The sequence below is a fragment of the Monodon monoceros genome, unplaced genomic scaffold (assembly GCF_005190385.1).
Source record: "Monodon monoceros isolate NGI ecotype Baffin Bay Population unplaced genomic scaffold, NGI_Narwhal_1 Super_Scaffold_19, whole genome shotgun sequence".
NCBI classification, from domain to species: domain Eukaryota; kingdom Metazoa; phylum Chordata; class Mammalia; order Artiodactyla; family Monodontidae; genus Monodon; species Monodon monoceros.
This window is the reverse complement of record NW_021703775.1, coordinates 78,721,370-78,740,986: the sequence shown is the minus strand read 5'-3', so window position 1 is coordinate 78,740,986 and position 19,617 is coordinate 78,721,370.

The following is a 19,617-nucleotide window of genomic DNA, read 5'->3' as shown; positions in this document are numbered from 1 at the left end:
AACAAGATCTACTTTCTCTTCTTTTTTAAAAGTGCTTTTATATTAGGGATATATCTGTGATATAGGTTGTAAACATTTTCTTCCAGTTTGTCATTTAATTTTAAATTTAAAAAATGTTATGAGAAGACAGCATTGGATCTGATATGATTGAGTCATTTATGTGGGTGACCCATTCAACCTCCTATATGTCAGTTGCTTCACCTGTTAACTCCAGTTATCTTTTCCTTATAGCTCATCTCAGCCATATACCTCCATTGTCATATCTTGGAACCAGAGCTATACACACTCTAAACTCTTGATTTCAAACATCACACTATGAATATCAGCATCGATAGCCCACTCTAGTTATACTAATCTATCAGTTTCTGACTTAATCGTGATAGTCATTTATTTATCTATTGTAGTTTTATTTCATTGTTTTTAAAAACGTATCACACCCTTCTCATGTCATCACTTGTCTCCTCTCCTGATTTGGATTCCATAGCTCAGCACTATAATCAATCCCTTTCAAACAGTCTCAACTTTCTTACCTTTTCTCACCTACAAAACCTTCAACTCTGCTTAAAACTATTTGCTGCATTCGTTTGAATCTCACCTCATATTTATAACCAAAGATTTCACACCATCATTCACAAGACAAACCTCCTGTACTTCCCTAGGACAATTTCTATTCCACTTCCCAAGACATCCTTTTACTTAGCGCACTTTCCTCTAACGCTCAGCAGCGCTCCCCAACTCTCAGAGTCAGTCGATGACTTTGCCTTCTGATTTGTAGAGAAAGTAGTCATGATCACCTTAAAATATCTCTTGTCACCACCAGCAGTTCCTCTGCCCTACTCACATCTGCACATGCGTGCCCTTCATTTCCTCTTGCTGCAAGAGAACATCTGTCTCTACTTCGGTATAAGACAAACCTTCCATACGAAGTATAGAAACCCTATCCCCTCCAAAATTCTATCGTGTTTTCCTGCATTATAAACCTCCCTGCATCTAGATTTATTCTAAATTTAAGGGGAAAAAAAGCTTAATATCTTCTATAAGACACAAAACCAAACAGTATTAACGAAACTAAAACACTCCCTTGCTTGACCTCGAATTCCTTTGCTGTTTACTTCTGTTATCTTCCGAGAAAATTTTTCTTGAAAGATGCTTACTTTTACTGTGCCTTCATCCTAGTTGGGGTGGGGCTAAGCTTCCCACCAGCTCTAGCATATAAACCTCATTTAGCTCAAGCAAATTGTTATTTCCATTTCTCATGCAAATGTTGGATTTTACTCTGACATTTGCTGCAATTCTGATCAGAGACACAGAAAGGGAACTGTGCTTAGATGTCTGGAATATTTTTCCTCAACCAACTTAACTTACCACATAGTCTAATCAGCCTTCAATTCTCATTACTCCACAAAAGCAGCTCTGATTAAGTTACCAATTATATATAGCATGCTAAAGCATAATGGTTAATTCTCTACTGTCATGTTGCTCAAACTATTTACTCATCATTACAATAAAATAAAACATCCTTGAAGGTAGGATATTTTGTGGGTTTTTTTTTCAATTTGTATTGAGATGACTGTCACATCATAAGCTTTCGTTTTTTTTTTAATCAATGAGTTAAAGAGGTTATCAGCAACATTTGACATAAATGACCATTCTCTTTTTCCTTAATTTCTAAGGTTTCTTTTTCTTTAAATTTATTTATTTTATTTTTTTATTTTTGGCTGCGTTGGGTCTTCATTGCTCCGCACGGGCTTTCTCTAGTTTCGGCGAGCAGGGGCTGCTCTTCGTTGCGGTGCGCGGGCTTCTCATTGTGGTGGCTTCTCTTGTTGCAGAGCACGGGCTCTAGCCGCGCGGGCTTCAGTAGTTGTGCCACGTGGGCTCAGTAGTTGTGGCTTGCGGGCTCTAGAGCGCAGGGTCAGTAGCTGTGGCACACAGGCTTAGTTGCTCTGCAGCATGTGGGATCTTCCCAGACCAGGGCTTGAACTCGTGTCCCCTGCATTGGCAGGCAGATTCTTAACCACTGGGCCACCAGGGAAGCCCTCTGAGGTTTCTTTGATCCTATACTTTTTTGTATGCTTCCTTCTTTATATTTACTGTCTTGTCCTTTATTTTGTCTTTTGCAGGCTCCTTCTTTCCTATTACACCTTTCCAATGTACATATTTAACTTATGCACAATTGGAAAATCTGCTTTTGAATAATATTATATAGCTCATGTCCTATATTGAAACCTTACAAAAGTATCCTTCAATTTTGACCCCATCTTGTTAAGTGTTATAAACAGTCAATTCATTTTTCTAATTTTTGTTTAAAAGGATCTTTTATAGAACTTCAAAGTGAAAAATAACACCTTGACATTTATTTACCATTGCTGATAATCTTCATTTTGGTTGGTGTATTTTCATATCTCCCTTTGGCATAATTTTTTCTCTTTTTTTAAAGAATTTCCTTTTTAACTTTCACTGTAGATCAAATCTATTGGCAATTAATTACCTTAACTTTTATTGGTCTGAAAAAATTTAATTTGTTCCTTCAATTTGGGAAGACATTTTCTCTAAGAATGTAGTTTGAAAATTTTTATTTTTAAGTATTTCAAGGTATCTCTCCATTTTCTTATGGCTTGTTTATGAAAATAGTCTGCTGAAAGAATTCTGAAAAAGCCTTATATTTATTCCTTTGTACTTAACATATCTTTTATTCTGTGGAATATATTTTATTATATATATAATTAAATGTAAATATATTTATATTTATTTATAAATATATTTATATTTTATTATATATATATTTTATTCTGTGGAAAATATATACATATATTATATATGTATATATATTATATATATAATCACTAGCTTTTAGAAATTTTATTATTGTGAACTTTGTTGTGATTTTTAAAAAATATCTTCTCTTAGAGTTTATTTAGTTTCTTAGAACTTGGGGGTTTATTTTTCATCACATTTGGAAAAAGTCTGTCCATTATTTCTTCAAATAACTTTCTGCTTCTATTGTTTGAGACTCCAATTTTATGTATATCGTATTACTTTATATTTTCTCATAGGTATTCTACACCCTCTTATTTTGTTTTTCAGTGTTTTACCCTTTATTTTTGTGCCTTATTTTGAATGGCTCTACAGTAATGTTTTCAAGTTCACTAATATTTCTTCCTCAGAGTCTAATTCAACATTAATGCCATTTGGGATATTCTGAATTTCAGATATTGCATTTTTCTTCTCTATAAGTTAAATTTCAATCTTTGTATACTGTCCACTTTTTTTCTCATTACATTCATGTTTTCTCCACTTTCTTGATGTGGCACTTCATTTATAACAGGTGTTTTGTGGTTTAATTTTATTATTTCTGTCATTTCTGAATCTATTTCTACTGATCAGGTTTTTTTGGGTTGTGTATTATATTCTCCTACCTCTTTGCATGGCTGGTAATTTTTGATGGGATGACAAACATTGTGACTTTTTGTTGCTGGGTGCTGGATTTTGTTTATTCCTTTAAATAGTGTAAGGTTTTACCTGTCATGTAGTTAAGTAATTAGTTGGATCCTTTTCAGATTTTCTTTTAAGATTTGGTAGGACAACGGCTGATGAGATGCCTTCCAATGTCTGTGGATGGCAAAGTCTTCCCTACTGGTTGGTGAGAACATGAATATTTACAGCCCACTGTGAGCTCTAGGAATTTGTGGCTCACTAACATTCTGGCAGTTCTTTCTCCACCTTCATGGAGTTTCACTTCATGCATATGCAGATCATGACATTCACCCAGGAGACCCTTCCCAGGAATTCTAGAGTCCTCTTTTGGAAACATTCTCCTCTCCAGTACTCAGCTCCACAAATTCTAGCTGTCTTGTCTCCCTGAAATCCAGTCTCTGCCTCCTCAGTTTAGCAAGACTCCTGGGCTCTGTTTGAGTGGCCCTCCCTATTCAGGAGGCTGGAAACTGCCTCTAGGTTGTAAGCTAGGGAAATTTTAGGGTTCAGGTCACTGGTTTCTCTTTTCTTAGGGATCACATTCTTGCAATTAGACAATATCTATTACACAATGTCTGAAAATAGTTGTTTTGTATATTTTGTACAGTTTTCTAGTTAAGTGAGGTGGGTGGCAATTCTTGTAACAGTTAATCCTTCATGGGCAGAAGAGGAAATCTTCCTACCGGGTCTGTAAATGTTGGAGTGCTCTAGAGCTATGCACTTAGTCACCTCCTCTTTTTAGTTCTTTTTACACTCTTTCTCCTAAATGATCTTATGCAGCTCACTTACTTTAAGTACTATGTATATACTGATGGCTCAAGTGTACTCCAGAGTCCAGGCTTTTCTCTCTTCCCCATTATATTCAACTCTCTACTTGACATCTCATCTCTTAGCCCTCTCAGGATTATTCTGACCATAACAAAGCTATTGATTCTTTGGCCTGCAGTTAATTGAACCACCATCCACACAGATATTAAGGCCACAAACCTAAGAGTCATCCTTGATGTCTTTCTTTCTTTAACCCTCACAGTCAATCCATCAATAAATACTGAAGCCTCTGTCTCCAAAATATGTATTTCTTTTTGCCATTTTACCATTTTCATTGCTATAGACTTAGTTCAAGCCAACAAAATTAATCAGATAATGTCATTTCCTTCCTTAAAGCCCTCTTTGTAAAATACAGTGAATTAAAAGCTTTTTATCATGGTTTATAAAGTCCTCTCTGATCACCTAATTCTGTTCCTTTTATCCACCCATTCACTAAGATCAAGCCACACTGGATTACTTTCTGTCTCTTGAACACATAAGTTTGCTCCCATCTCAGGGACTCCACACTCACTGTTCATCTTCTTCAAAACTTCTGCTGGATTTTAGCATGACAACATTTAGGGGACAATTTATGTGTATGTATATGTATGTGTGTATGTATGTATTAAATATATATATATACAGAAATTAAAAGAACCCATACCTGCCACTTTCTGTAGCAATTTCACTTCTTTCTTCACTATCTTTACTGCATTTATCAATGCTTCCTTTTATGTTCATTTGTGTATTTATTTTTTCTTTTCTCCAACCAGAACAAGAATCCCTCAAGTGTTGAGATTTGATTTATTTTATGAATCAATGAATTATCTATCGGCACTTAGATGAGTTCCTGGTGCATAGTAGGAACTGAATTCATACTTATTGAATACATAAATAATACATTTTATTATAAAAATATAATATTATGGATGCATAAAGCACCTTAATATAAAAAATCTGTCTATGGTGGGAGCAAGAGTTGTGTCAGAACTTTTCTGTTGATGTACAAAATAAGTTTTTAAAAAGCTGTTATTCTGACTTTTGATTAGGAATAAGCCAGGAAATGAAAAGGCCTTGTTTCACTCAGACTAGTACAGTAGAGAGAATATTATTCATCACATTATCATATTTAAAATGTAAAGAAACTTATTTAAATAGGCAGTATATTTTCTTCCCATTATTTCCTGCTCTACAGCATAATGATAGAGAATAAAGAATAAAAACCTTTCAGGAGTATTTACAAAAGGATATTTTATTCATATCTGTTACACAGTATTCCCACATTGCAACAATTCGAGAGATGAGAGAAGTATTTTTATAACTTGTTTTTACAACCTATATAACTTTTGTTAACTTGTATACTTCCTCTCTACTCCCACATATTTAAGATTAAGTTTGTCATGCATTTTGTTTGTATTACACTGCTTCTTATTCTCACTTTCACATTTTCTTTAATCAATGGAACTGTCCTTTGCTTGAATACAGGGAACATGGCAAGGTTATGAGTGAAATGGGAAGCTTCTATGCTTGACTATTTTATGATTTTGATAAGTTTCTTGATATTTCTAATGGGAATGTGTATTAAGTGGCAACTTCAAATGAAACGAGTAAGCACTATACAAGTTAACCAAGTCACATTGACTCAGCCTTTTCAAGTAAAATCATTTGTCTAATAGCATGGAAAGAATATGAGGTAGTCTCAGAAGTTTAGAGGAACGTTTTTTTCCCACAAATGTACAACTTCAACTATTCTACTATATAGGTTGAAATACAACCTATTATAGTAGAAAGAATAGAGACTTTGTAGTTAGGAGAGAAAATTGGGATATGAAATGGGAATTTGCTATCTTTAGAATTTAATCAAGTTGTATGATTTCTTTGAGCTACAGTTTATGCACCTGTAAAATGTGACATTGTATCTAGTTCATCAGATGGCTATGAAGATAAAATGAGAAGAGAGCCTGACATACAGCTAACTAATCAATAAAGTTATCTATATTTATTATAACTATTAGTGTCCATCAAGACATTTTAAACACCTACCTTGTAATCCTGTTGTGTGAAAAACAGAGAAGCATACATTATTGGGTATGTAGTAAAACTTTGGTAAGATAAATCAATTTTTATGATACTAGTAAGGGTCAGAAGTATTTCAATAAAGAGTATTGCAGGCTGGAAAATTTAATTTTTTCTGCTTAAAATTTTACCTGTCTTTTTGTTTTCTAATAATACATTTTCTTACACTGTTGCTTATAAAGGCAGGCAGCTCAGGGCATTCTAAAATATTCATTCAACAAACATTTATTAAATATTAACCAAAAATTATGTATATGTCCTTTCATGTTATTTTCTGTTTATATAACCATTCATCTAATTATATCTTCTTTCTTTCAACACATATTTATTGATTTAGTAATTTATGCTAGGAACTAAGAGAGGTTAGAAATACCAAAAGGAACAAAAAGAAAATAGCTCTGCTTTATGATCTGTATATTCCACAATGAGATACTATTTTCATCTCTATCTAGTATTGAAAAGGGTAGAATGGCAAATGACTCAGAAAGAGTTTTCTGGGACAGTGGTATGTGAGTGATAATCTGTATAAAATGAAAAAGGTGATTGAGACATAGTCCCAGACTATGGTCTAGTGGGAAAGACAGGCATGCAGGATGATTGATTATTCTCTCTGAGATAATTACTGTAAAGAATGTTACATGGAGAGTTTTGACTGAGATGCCAAGATATGATAAATATCAGATCTCAAATGAGTTGTGAGATAGATTAAAACGTAGTTTTCAAAGGATATATGTATGTGTGTATATATATATATATGAGTTTTGAAAGTCCTTAAACCTCTTATTCATTTCAAGGATGGGGAAATTTTTAAAAATGTTATGAGGATAATTTTAGGAAGAGGAATTTCATAGAACATTATGGAGATTCTAGCTAAAAACCTTGGAGAAATTATCACAAAATGAGCTTTGAAGGATAAGTAATTTTTTCGTTTTGTAGGAAGGCAAGGGGAGAAAGGGCACTTCAAATTTAAGGTATGCAAGGCCAGTCATATATAAGAATTAATTATTTTGCAACAATGTTATCAGGTGTGAGGTACAGGGCATCAGAGACTGAGGCCTGAATAGGAGGTTAGGGTCAGATCCAAAGGAGAGTAGAAATCTAAGAAATTGTATCTGTAAGTTATGGGAAGCCGTTAACAGTTAGTCCTGAGAGTAACAGGAAATTTCATGATATGTAGCTTACCCCTAGGGGATGGTGAATGAACTTACATATCCAGAAAGCTCAAATATTCTCTGTAAATTTAACATGCTGCAACCTTCTGAACTCAGTTCTTGTTTTTCAGTTATAATCACCGGATAATACTGGCTTTAGGAATTTGGAGCAGAAATTGCAGGCTTTTTCATGGAATTTGCAGAATGAATGCTGTAATCTACTTATGCATTAGACTTCAATAAAGATGTTGAAACAGGGTTTGTGGTGGGCATTAATTCATTGCACCTTGCCTTTTGCTTAAAACACAGGGGTTTTCTTCATATTTCTCATTTAAGATATGACAATGAACTATACATCACCATGGCAGGCCTTGCACTGCTTAGTATTTGTTCAAAGACTCTAAGGAATTCCTAGGCAAAGTTTTGAAGATTCTCAGTTCCCTCCTTTGCTCAACTTTGCCTCCACAAATTCCCTCCAGCTCAGTAGCCACAAATGCTGAGCTCTATGGCTCTGACCCAGAAGATGCCTGCTTTCTGTTTTGACTCTCCTTCCCTGTGCCATGGTTTGGAACATGCATCCCGGCAGAAATCTAGGGTGCGTGTTGAATTTATCTTGTACGTTCCTTCAAGAACAAGCAATGCATTTTCTACTGTGCCCTATCCAGATTCAGAGTTGTTAATTGTGGGAGAGTTAATCTAATACCTTCTGCACCACCACAGTCAGATTTTAAAAATTCTTTTGAACATAGTAATTATAGTTATCTTAAAATCTGGTTCTGACAGCCTAAACATCTGGAGTTGTCTACTGTTTCTGTTGGTTTTTAGCCATGTGTTCTTCTCATATAATGTCTTTTTTTTTTTTTTTTTTAATGTGTCAGGCACTGAATTTGCAAAACTTTTGTAGAAGTAACTTGAAGGCTAGGATAACATTCTCATGAGGAATTGCATATGCTGTGGCCAGGTGCCTGACATTAATATTCAAGGATCTTCTTAATCCAATTTCAGAGACAGGTAGTTTAAAATTGCACAGAGGTCTGTGCATGATTCCTCTTCTGGTTCATTCTTCCTTTTGTAAAGAAACCTTGGCTGTTTCAGTCTCATGGGAAGAAGGCTCTGTAGGGCTATTTCCTAAACTTTAGGGGGAGCTGAACCCTGATCCCTTAGCCCTTAACCTGGAGAGGCTTTAATCTAAACTCTTAGGTTCCCATGCTAGACTTGGCCTCAGAGATAAAAGCAGATACCCATACTTGATTCTACCCTGCTGTAAACTGAATATTTTTCTTCCCCCAAAATTCATTTATTGCAATCCTAACCTCCAATATGATGGTATTAGGAGGTGAGCCTTTGGGAGGTGATTAGGTCATGAGGGTAAAGCCTTCATGAATGGGATTGGTGCCCTTATACAAGGGACTCCATTGAGCTCCCTCATTCCTTCTATCCTGTAAGGGCACAGGGAAGAAATAGATGGCTGTCTATGAACCAAAAAGCAGGTTCTCACCAGAACTTGACTCTGCTGGCAGCCTGATCTCATACTTCCAGTCTCCAGAACCATAAGAAATGAATTTCTGTTATTATAAGCCTTGCAGTCGATGGTACTTTGTTACAGCTGCCCTAGCAGATTAAGACACACCCTGGGACTGTCCTTGCAGAATTTTGTCCCAGTAATTCTTAACGCTGTTATTAGCTCTTCAGCCCACAAGCAGATAGATTTTGAATTTTGTCCAACCTTTTTTTCTGATTGAGCAGTTTATTAGGATAGGTCCATATCACGTGCCCTGTCAATTCTGTAAGATGAGTTATCCTGAAGTATCTTATGTTAAATGCAAATATGATCATGAGGCCTCCTTTAAATCTATTCAATTATTGTCTATTGCTTTTATGATAGAGACAAAAATATTTAGTAGATCTATAAAGCTTTTCATGCTCTATACTTGCATATCTCACCAGCTATATTTTATGCCACTCTCTGTCTCCCTTTGTGTTGTTTAACAACATGGGTCATCTTTCAAGGTTATGAAATAACCGTGTTCCTTATGGATAGGGCCAGTACACATGGTGTCCTCTATGTGTGGAATGTCAACCTCTTTTTTTCTATGTAATTAATTACTATTCATCCTTCAGATGTCAAATTAGACTCCTTCCTCAAAGAAGCCTGACCTTACTCCCCAGATCTCCTTATTATATCCTCTTAAATAGCCATGTGTTTTGTTTCAGAGCACTTCACAATTGTGGAATTTAGTTTATCATATCCATCCTTCCATGCTAGAAGCATGCTCTGAACCCATATTTGTTTATTACTATCATGCCCAGGACTTAGCAGTTGATCCATTCAAATTTGCCACATGAATAAATGAACAAACGGTGAGGCACAGTCAATAAATGCCCTAGCTCAATAGAACGTCAACAAGATCCAGTAGTAAAAAGTGATTCTGAAGGGTTATCTTGGTGATATTTTCCATATTTTAACATATTTATAGCATTTTGTAGGTATACAGTATCCATTTACATAGCAAGCATTTGAGCAAAGTATTTAAGAGGACATCTTTGAGAGACAACTTACCTGGCTCAGAATCCCAGCTCGACATTTTAGGAGCTTTGTTATGCTAGACAAGTTAGCAAATCTCCCCTTTCATCTCAAATTTCTCACCTGTAAATTCGGTATGATAATAGTATAGTTCTCACATGATTGTGAGCAAATCCAATATAAGTTAAGGCATGTAAAGTGCTTAGAACAGTGTCTGGCATACAGTAACAACTGACATTTAAGATTATTCATGTTTTTCTCACAAAATTTGCTGATATAATCATATTTCCTAAATTTTCCAGGGTAAAATTACTTTTACAATAGAAAGTTTTTTCTTTGGGGATAGTCAGGACTATTAAAATGTTCAGTATCTTTTAGGCCATTAATAATCTATTCTAAAAGTATGTCCTCAGAAATATACTTAGAGCAGGACGGTGACTTTTGTATAATGTGGTTCATCTCCGCATTATTTATAACATTTTTACAGTTTTCTGCTGTGGCACAGCAATACTAGCAAAAGCTTGGCGTGCATTTATTACCTCACAGCTTCTATGGTTCAGGAGTCTGCAGATGATCTAGCAAGGCCTCTCATAAAGCTGCAGCTGAGGTTTAGGCCAGGGCTGGGCTCTCCTCTGAGGCTCAGCTGGGGAAGATCTGCCTCTAAGCTCACACATTTGGGAGCATTCAGCTCCTTGCAGGCTGCCAGTCTGTGAGCCCTGTTTTCCTTCTGGTTGTCAGCCAGAGGCACCTCAGTTCCTTGCCGTGTGGCCCTCTCTGTAGGGCAACTCCTGTATGGCAGCTTGCTGCTTCAGAGGCAGCCACAGAATTTTCTAGCAAGATAAATATTACAATCTTATGTAGCATAATCACATGCTATTTTCTATGCTGTATGCTATTCGTTAGAAGCCAGTCACACACAGGTCCTGCCCACACTAAGAGGAGGGAATATTGAAAGCTGTGAACACCAGGAGGCGGTGATTATGGAGACCGCCCTAGAGTTTGTGATAACAACAAAAAGCTAGCAATAATTACCACACACTGATAATCACAAACACCCAGATATAAAGAAATTAATAAATGATGGCACAAGCACACAAACATTAAAAACTAAAATGAACTCTTGAATACATAGGAAGCACTCATGATTTTATGTAAAGTTAAAAAAAAGATAAAAGTGCATGTATAGATTGATTCGTACGAGATAATTACATATTTCATGCTAAAAACACTTTGGATGTGAAAGTGTCAAAACATTATCAAGTTTTGCTTCACAGTGCTTTTTTTATTTGCTTGCTTTGTAATATTTTTCTTATTTTCTAATTAATATATGATGTATTCATTATCTGGACTATTTCAAAAAATATAAACTTTATAAATTAAAAAAAGCCTGAACTGACTTTTTCTACAATTATTCTTTATTTCTTCTTCTACTGGATGGCAGAGGATTGACAAAGATCCTGAAACCTAGGAATCAGCAAACTTTTCATTTCTTCTCATCCAATGTCAAGAAAAGCTGAGTATGTACAAGAAACTTAGGACTCTTAACAGCTCTCTGCCTTTGCAGCAAAATCTCAGCAGGATTGACAGAAACCTATCTGGGACAGACATCTGATTTCCATAGCAATTAAAATCACTGAACCCAAACACTTTCATGTGAAAAACACCCAGGCCGGAGAAACGACTGACTTTTTTTTTTTTTTAGCGGTACGCGGGCCTCTCACTGTTGTGGCCTCTCCCGTTGCGGAGCACAGGCTCCGGACGCGCAGGCTCAGCGGCCATGGCTCATGGGCCCAGCCGCTCCGCGGCATGTGGGATCTTCCCGACCGGGGCACGAACCGGTGTCCCCTGCATCGGCCGGCGGACTCTCAACCACTGCGCCACCAGGGAAGCCCACGACTGACTTTTTATGAAGGTCTATACTGTAGATGCATCTGAATCATCTTTATTTAAATGTTTCCCTGTTTAACACATATCTAAAAGCCATATACAAATTCATTAGATAAGATGTTAGTTACCAGTTGTAATGGAAATAAAAGCAAACAATAGTTACATTTCTAAAATGAAGAGGCTTGTGGGGATTGTAAGAGTTAGAAATTCCTCTTGTCTAAAAATTATTCTTAAAGTTAGTGAGAATGCTGAGCACCTGAAAATTTTGGAGCTGGTTTCACCATATCGTGAAATACTTATATACTTAATTCCCCAACTGATTAGAATTATATATATATATTCGATGCTGAAATGGAGCAGCCCCCTATGATTCTTGCCCCCCGTGTCCTCAGCCTGCCTTTTGCCTGTAGAAAAACTTTAGCCAAATAACAAGTTAATCAGAGAAGTGAAAAATTGCAGAAACAAAGGAAAACAGTCAAAGGAGACCAGATAATAATAGTCATTAAGCAACGTCAAGGACCTATACTTCCTCCTCAAGGGCTATACATAATATTCTGAGCCCTGTCCATTGAGCTGTCTTATAGAGACTGAAACCCTCACCAGGTGGAAGAAGTTAACTACATGATGACCAGACTGTAGCCATGACATAAGCTGCCACAATTCTGAGAACTGGCCTCAGAGAAATGGGAGCAAACCAACCCTGGAACTAAAGACTAATTGTTCTTTAAACAATTAAGATGATGCTGATCAGACCACCGCATGACTAATTTCAAGATGATGGTCAGAGCTGACCGTGCTGTTTCTGAATGTACCCCCTCCCTCAATCTATAAAAGCTCTTGCCCACTGATTGCGAGTGGGGGTGGGGGAGGTTTGGGGGGGAGTCGACCTTTGGACAGGAGTCCGCCCTCCTCCCCTCCTTCCGTTACTGGCCTCTGAAATAAAGGAAACTTTCCTTTTCACCAACCATCGCCTCTTTATTGGCTTTTGAGTAGTGGGCAGCAGGACGCCCACTTTCAGTGACAATACTTTAAGTTGCTTAGAAATAGTCAGTGAATCCAATTTATATACATAACATTATAAAATACAAATTTAAAATCTTGAAATTTACTGATTGGACATTTCCAATTTTTTTTTTGAAGTGTTTGAGTGTGTGTATATATATCCCTGGTAGTTTTCCTTCATAGTTTATTATGTTTATTTAATTTTTTCCTTTTCCTGCAGACTGATGAAATCTCTACTGGTTTCTACTTCATGTTTATAAATGTTGGTTTGCTGAATGAACATAATGTGCATCTCATCCATCTTTTCTGGCAACTGGGAGAGAATCACCAAGCAGACATGTTGAGGCTTAATAAGATGCATTGTCCTTACAATGCAAAGGCTCAGTCTGAGAATCCACATTTTATTAGGCTGCACCACGCCTGCCATTTGCCACAAAGTTCAATGCACTGAATTTAGGGCTGAAAACTGGTGTATGATGGTGATTTGGGGTAGGGGAAAGTCCTTGCTCGTAGAAATGTTGTTTGATTATAGTCAAATGTAAAGAACTGATAATATTCTCCTTAGAGACTCTCCTTACACAGGGTCATGAGAAAATGTCAGGAAACAGCAGATAACAGGAATAACTTCTATCTGACTTCTCATGCAATACATTAAATTCTCTGCAACAAAAGTTATAATCTATTTGATAAGGAACATGAATATTACTGTTCATATTTAGTAAGTGGCCTTTTCCTTGTGTCTGATCTGAAATAAATGATCTTAAATACTACTTGGGGAGAAAGCTGAAGCTCTTATCTTCTATTTTTACTTTGTCTTACCAATTTTGTTAAACGATCTCTTGATACATTTAATGGTAGCAATCCTATTATTTCAGCTAAATTTCTAATTAAACTAAATTCACAACTTTCAAATTGTCCTACTTTGATTATAAGCAGGTAATATTTTCTGTTTTAATTGGTCTTAATGTTGTAAAGGATAATGACACAGATGGATATTTTTCTTAACATCTTAAAGGGATGATGTTTTTAAAGCCTGTAAACACTCTCTGACTTACTGGATTCATGGTAAAGCAGCACAAATATCCTGAACCTCACTGACAGGCTAAGAAACTACTATTATTATGTCTATTTGACATGTATGGCTTTAAAGAGTACTTAAAGGGAGTAGAAACCTTTGAAAATGTAATAACTGGCTAATATTTGACAAGTACCTGTGTTTTCTCATGTACTTTGATAAGCTATTGTATATAAATATATAACTACATATATATTATATATATAACCATAAATATATATAACTATAAATATATAACTATGTGTGTATATATACATATATATGTACATACATATTACTTAATCACCAAAGCAACCCCTAAGGTGGTTGCTTTCTATCATCATTACACAGTGAATAAATGTAAACTCAGAGAAGCCAAATTGTGCAAATGGAAGAAATGGGAAACAAATCTATATGTGTATGACTTCAAGGTACCATACTAGAATTTTCAGATTTTATATTAGAACTACAAGAATGTCTTCATTTCTTAAATAAAAATTTGGTTGAGTGTTAAGTGCACTAATGAAGTATCTTTTTATTAACCTGCCACACAGTGATGGTCATTTAACCTTGCCTTCCATCCATCTATATTCATTACAAAAAAACTGAAATATGCCACACTTCTACAAGCCACTAATAGTAACTTTATATTGTGAAGGTTTGGACAGATTATTCCTCAAAACCAATTATTATATTAGAATTTTATATTGAGGCATTATATACTATTCACCTAGTGAAATATATTTATGGCAAAAGAAAAATCTCTCATATAAGCCTGATCATCTACTTGGGGTAAACAAACAAAAAGCAACTACGTTTATGGAAAACCAAATTTTCAAAACTTGTCCTGGGTATGGTAGTATTCAGATCTGGAATTTGCCCCTATAGTAAACAAATGAGGAAGTTATATTCACAAATGAATTTATATAAAGACATACATTTAATAGCATAAAATGGAGTGAGCACTAAATATAGCTACTTGGTATCTTAGATTATCCCAATTTCAAATACTGTCTCCATTATCACATTTATTTCATTCTGTATCCTGACAGTGATTGGAAGAATAAGGTCAGGGTGATGCTGAAGAGGTAGAGAAAGCCTTCCTGGTAGTTGCATCTTGGACAGGAGTTAAATATGTAATCATACATCCGTGTTATTCCATGGGGGAGAGGTATGATTCATCTGTAGCACCAAGTTACAATGATTATCTTTGATTGCTACTTGTGTTATTAACTTTCTCTACAGTGTAGAAACAGAACTGATTAAATTAGTACATTACGTATCTGGAGAATAAAGCATCTAAATATTTAAATGAGTAAAACATATAGTTTCTCACCTAATTCTTGTCACATTGTAGAAACTCAATGCATAATTAAACATTTAAATTACTGAATCAATTAATTAATAAATGATCATCTCTTTAGACCACCATGGGTCAAAAGCATAAGTAAGTGGCTGCCTAGGGTCCCATTTTATAGTTTCGTTATTAAATCTCCTATCAGGGAAAGTTCTATTAGTCACTTAAAGAAAAATATATATAATTAAAAAGTACCTGAATAATTGGATACATGTCCTGATTGAACTACTAATTCACACTAGTAACTTCTCATTCCCTTTTTGTGTATTTTCCCATCTTCAAAGTGAGGTCCAATCTTTATCCTGATTATTCCTTAGTGTCGTTCTAATACTGAAATGAGATAATAAATGTGATACTGTTTCATAGACCATGAAGAAGTGTGTGTGTGTGTGTGTGTGTGTGTCAGGGAATTATGTAATTATATACATCAGTGGGTTTCTTATCACAAAGCAATTTAAAGTCTGTTCCAGGGCTTCCCTGGTGGTGCAGTGGTTGAGAGTCCACCTGCCGATGCAGGGGACATGGATTCGTGCCCTGGTCCGGGAGGATCCCACATGCCGCAGAGCGTGGGACCGCCGTGGGACCGTAAGCCATGGCCGCTGGGCCTGCGCGTCCGGAGCCTGTGCTCCGCAACGGGAGAGGCCACCGCAGTGAGAGGCCTGCGTACCGCAAAAAATAAATAAATAAATAAAGTCTGTTCCATAAAAAGTGTGCTCTTCCTTGAGAAGTAACGAACTTTGTTGTAATAAAGAGACCCAACATCAGTGAAAATGTGGAAGGAAATAACTACTTGCAGAAATCTCTAAAATCAATTCAGGAAGGTTGGTTGAACATTAGGATGTCTATGCATGAACCCAGAATAAAATATTCTTATTTATAGGTTTTAATCTGTACTTTATGCTAATCTAGCAACAAACATCAATTTGTAAAATCCCCTACAATTTGACATTGAACTTTGTTATCAAAGTATCAGAAAAGTTCTATGTTCCAACCCACACTACTGTGTGTTTGTATGTATATGTGTGAAAAAGATAAAATATATGTATGTAAGCATTGGTGTGCAGGTGAAGAATTATTTTCCTTTCACAAATGAAAAGAGAACAAAAAATCAGACCATGATGTATAAATCAGACCTTGCAGTCAGTGGCTATTTTGAAGGGATTGTTGGTTTGTAACAGAGGAGTTGGAGCATTATAGTCACATGGGAAAAGGAGATAAAATCTTGAGCCTACATGGAGTGTAGAGTTGGGAATAAGACCCTACAGCAATTTGGGATATTCAAAAATTTAAAACTGGATGAAAACATTAACTAGGGGGAAAAAAACTATTCACTCTATTCAGTTGTACAGAGAGCAACATTTCTTGGTTTAGCCAGGATTCTGGGTTGAAAACAAAAGGCAAAAATACTAAAAATGTCTAGCAATGGCTAACGATGAGTCTTTACTTATACAGGCTGGAATCTAAAACAAACTGATAAATTAATATTAAAAGGAGGATGAGTATATTGTTTATTATTATTATTATTACTTGTGGACACATAACTAATAGTTATTATTTACTGCAGCTGTTTCACAGTGCCCCTGAAAAAATAACTGTGTTTATGATTTTACATATGCCTCAGAGACATAAAGTGGACAGGCATTATCATATGGTATGTAAACCTGCCATCTGTGAAATCAAAAGCTTGGGTTATATCTAGTCCACACTGCACACTAGCATAAATTTAGACAAGCACTTTACCTTCATAAGTGTAAGATATGTACCACTGTTACTTAACTTCAATTGTAAAATGTGAATAATGATAATAGAGCTACCATATGATCCAGCAATCCCAGTCCTGGGCATATACCCAGAGAAAACCATAATTCAAAAAGATACATGCACCCCAGTGTTCATTGCAGCACTATTTACAATAGCTAGGACACGGAAGCAACCTAAATGTTCATCGATGGAGGAATGGATAAAGAAGATGTGGTACATATATACAATGGACTATTACTCAGCCATAAAAAAGCATGAAATAATGCCATTTGCAGCAACATGGATGGACCTAGAGATTGTCATACTGAGTGAAGTCAGTCAGACAGAGAAGGATAGGTACAGTATGGTATTGTTTATATGTGGAATCTAAAAAAAAAATGGTACAAAACAGAAATAGAGTCAAAACAGAAATAGAGTCACAGATTTAGAAAACAATCTTATGCTTACCGGGGGGAAAAGGAAGGAAAGATAAACTAGGAGATTGGGACTCACGTATACACACTATGATATTTAAAATAGATAACTAATAAGGACCTACTGTATAGCACAGGGAACTATATTCAATACTCTGTAATGACCTATATGGGAAAATAATCTAAAAGAGTGAATATATGTATAACTGATTCACTTTGCTGTACAGCAGAAAGTAACACAACATTGTAAATCAACTATACTCCAATAAAAATTTTAAAAATAATAATAATACCCAGCTCGTATTACTACATGGCTAGTAAGTGGTAAGATTTAAAGTCTGTTTGATTAAAAAATTTGATATATTTTTCACCATCATGTTTCATCCTAAACACGCTAAATTTTCTCCCAAGGACTTTGGTTCAGTGATTTAACTAGCAAATGACACTAAGGTAAAATCTACTGCAGCCCTCCTTTGGAGAGACTTATAAAAAATTGAGTATTACACCATTGTAAAGCAATTATACTCCAATAAAGATGTTAAAAATAACTGAGTATTAATGATGATGGATATGGCCAGAAAATCCCATAAGGAATATAATCAGAGAATAAATTTGGTGTAAAATTCAAATCATCAAGGCAAATGTTGTATACTTTAACATATTTAGCTATAGGAATCAAACTGCAAAACTGACATTCTTTGTGTCATGTTCTGAGAAACGTTTTTCATGCACCTAGATAAAGTTCAATAGAAATTAATAGTATATAAGTAATTTTACAAATATATGTTAAGTAGGTATAGTGAAATAATATCATTAAGAAGATGTTTGATATGAAAATGTGGGGAAGCAGATTCAGCTACTTATAATATGTTTACATTTTACTTCCAGTCTGTTTTAAATTGCAGATATCATTTTTACATTTTGTAATTGTAGATATTATCTTGCATTTTGTAATTTTCCCTTAATATTATAAAATTGGCTTTTTGTACAATACTCTTTATGTAAACATTATTATAATGGGTACATATTCAGATGATATAACTTATACTTGTATAGTAATCCTTTAAATTTAGTCTTTTTTTATTTTGCTTTTCCTTATTTAACAGTTTTCTATTTTATTATTACATATTTTAATGAAAATATTTGTATATAAACATTGTTAGTTACTTCAAATTACTTTCACGGGATAGGTTTTAAGAGGTGGTTTGAAGTGTATGAATATTCTTAATACATTGAATATTCTTAATACATATTATCAAATGAAAGATTCTATGTTAACCAATAATCAGTAAGAAAATTCACTATTAATATCAAACATTTACATAATTTGTTTAATCATTTGACCACAGGTATTTTTTTTTTAGTAAATTAAAAAGATCAAATTTATACAGTGGCTTATAAAGTCTACTTTTAAGTCTTACCTAAAATTTGCTTTTTAGTTTTTAGTTATCAGATTTTTAAAATTAATATCTAGCTGCAAATCTAAGATTATGCTCAGAATGAGATAATTAGAGTGACTATACAGAGTTAATAAAAGTACGTATGGTTCAACTCAAACAAAAAACGGGTTCAGGTATACGTATCTTCCATTATGAAGTGTTTACATGTAATTGTATATAGGCTTTTGGTTTGTGGAACATTCACTCTTAAATCCAATTATTACCTTTGCAAACACTTAGGATCTTTGAACCCTGCTGGTACTCGTTTGACTATATAACTCTAAACTTTCTTATTGAATTGAGATTCTGTAGCACAAAGAAAAGTGCAAAATAAAATAGCCATAGAAAAGAATGATTCTACACAGCTGTAAATGGTCACAGAAAATGCCAAATATCAGAGAAATTCAGAGGATCTTGCTCTTGTTATTTTGACCAAACTGAAAAACCGCCCTTTATTTTTTTAGAGAGACTAATGCAAATTATATATGCTATAAGGAAATAAGAATCCATTGCAAATCACCAGGAAATCATTTAAAAACTGGAACAAAATAATCTTTGATAAGTAGTAAGGAGTATTCTATCTTAAAGGAGTTAGCTTAGGAATTTGATTTTAGTGCTTGTGCTTATAAACATTAATTTCATTATGAAAGGTTGTAATTTACTTTCCCCCCTAGG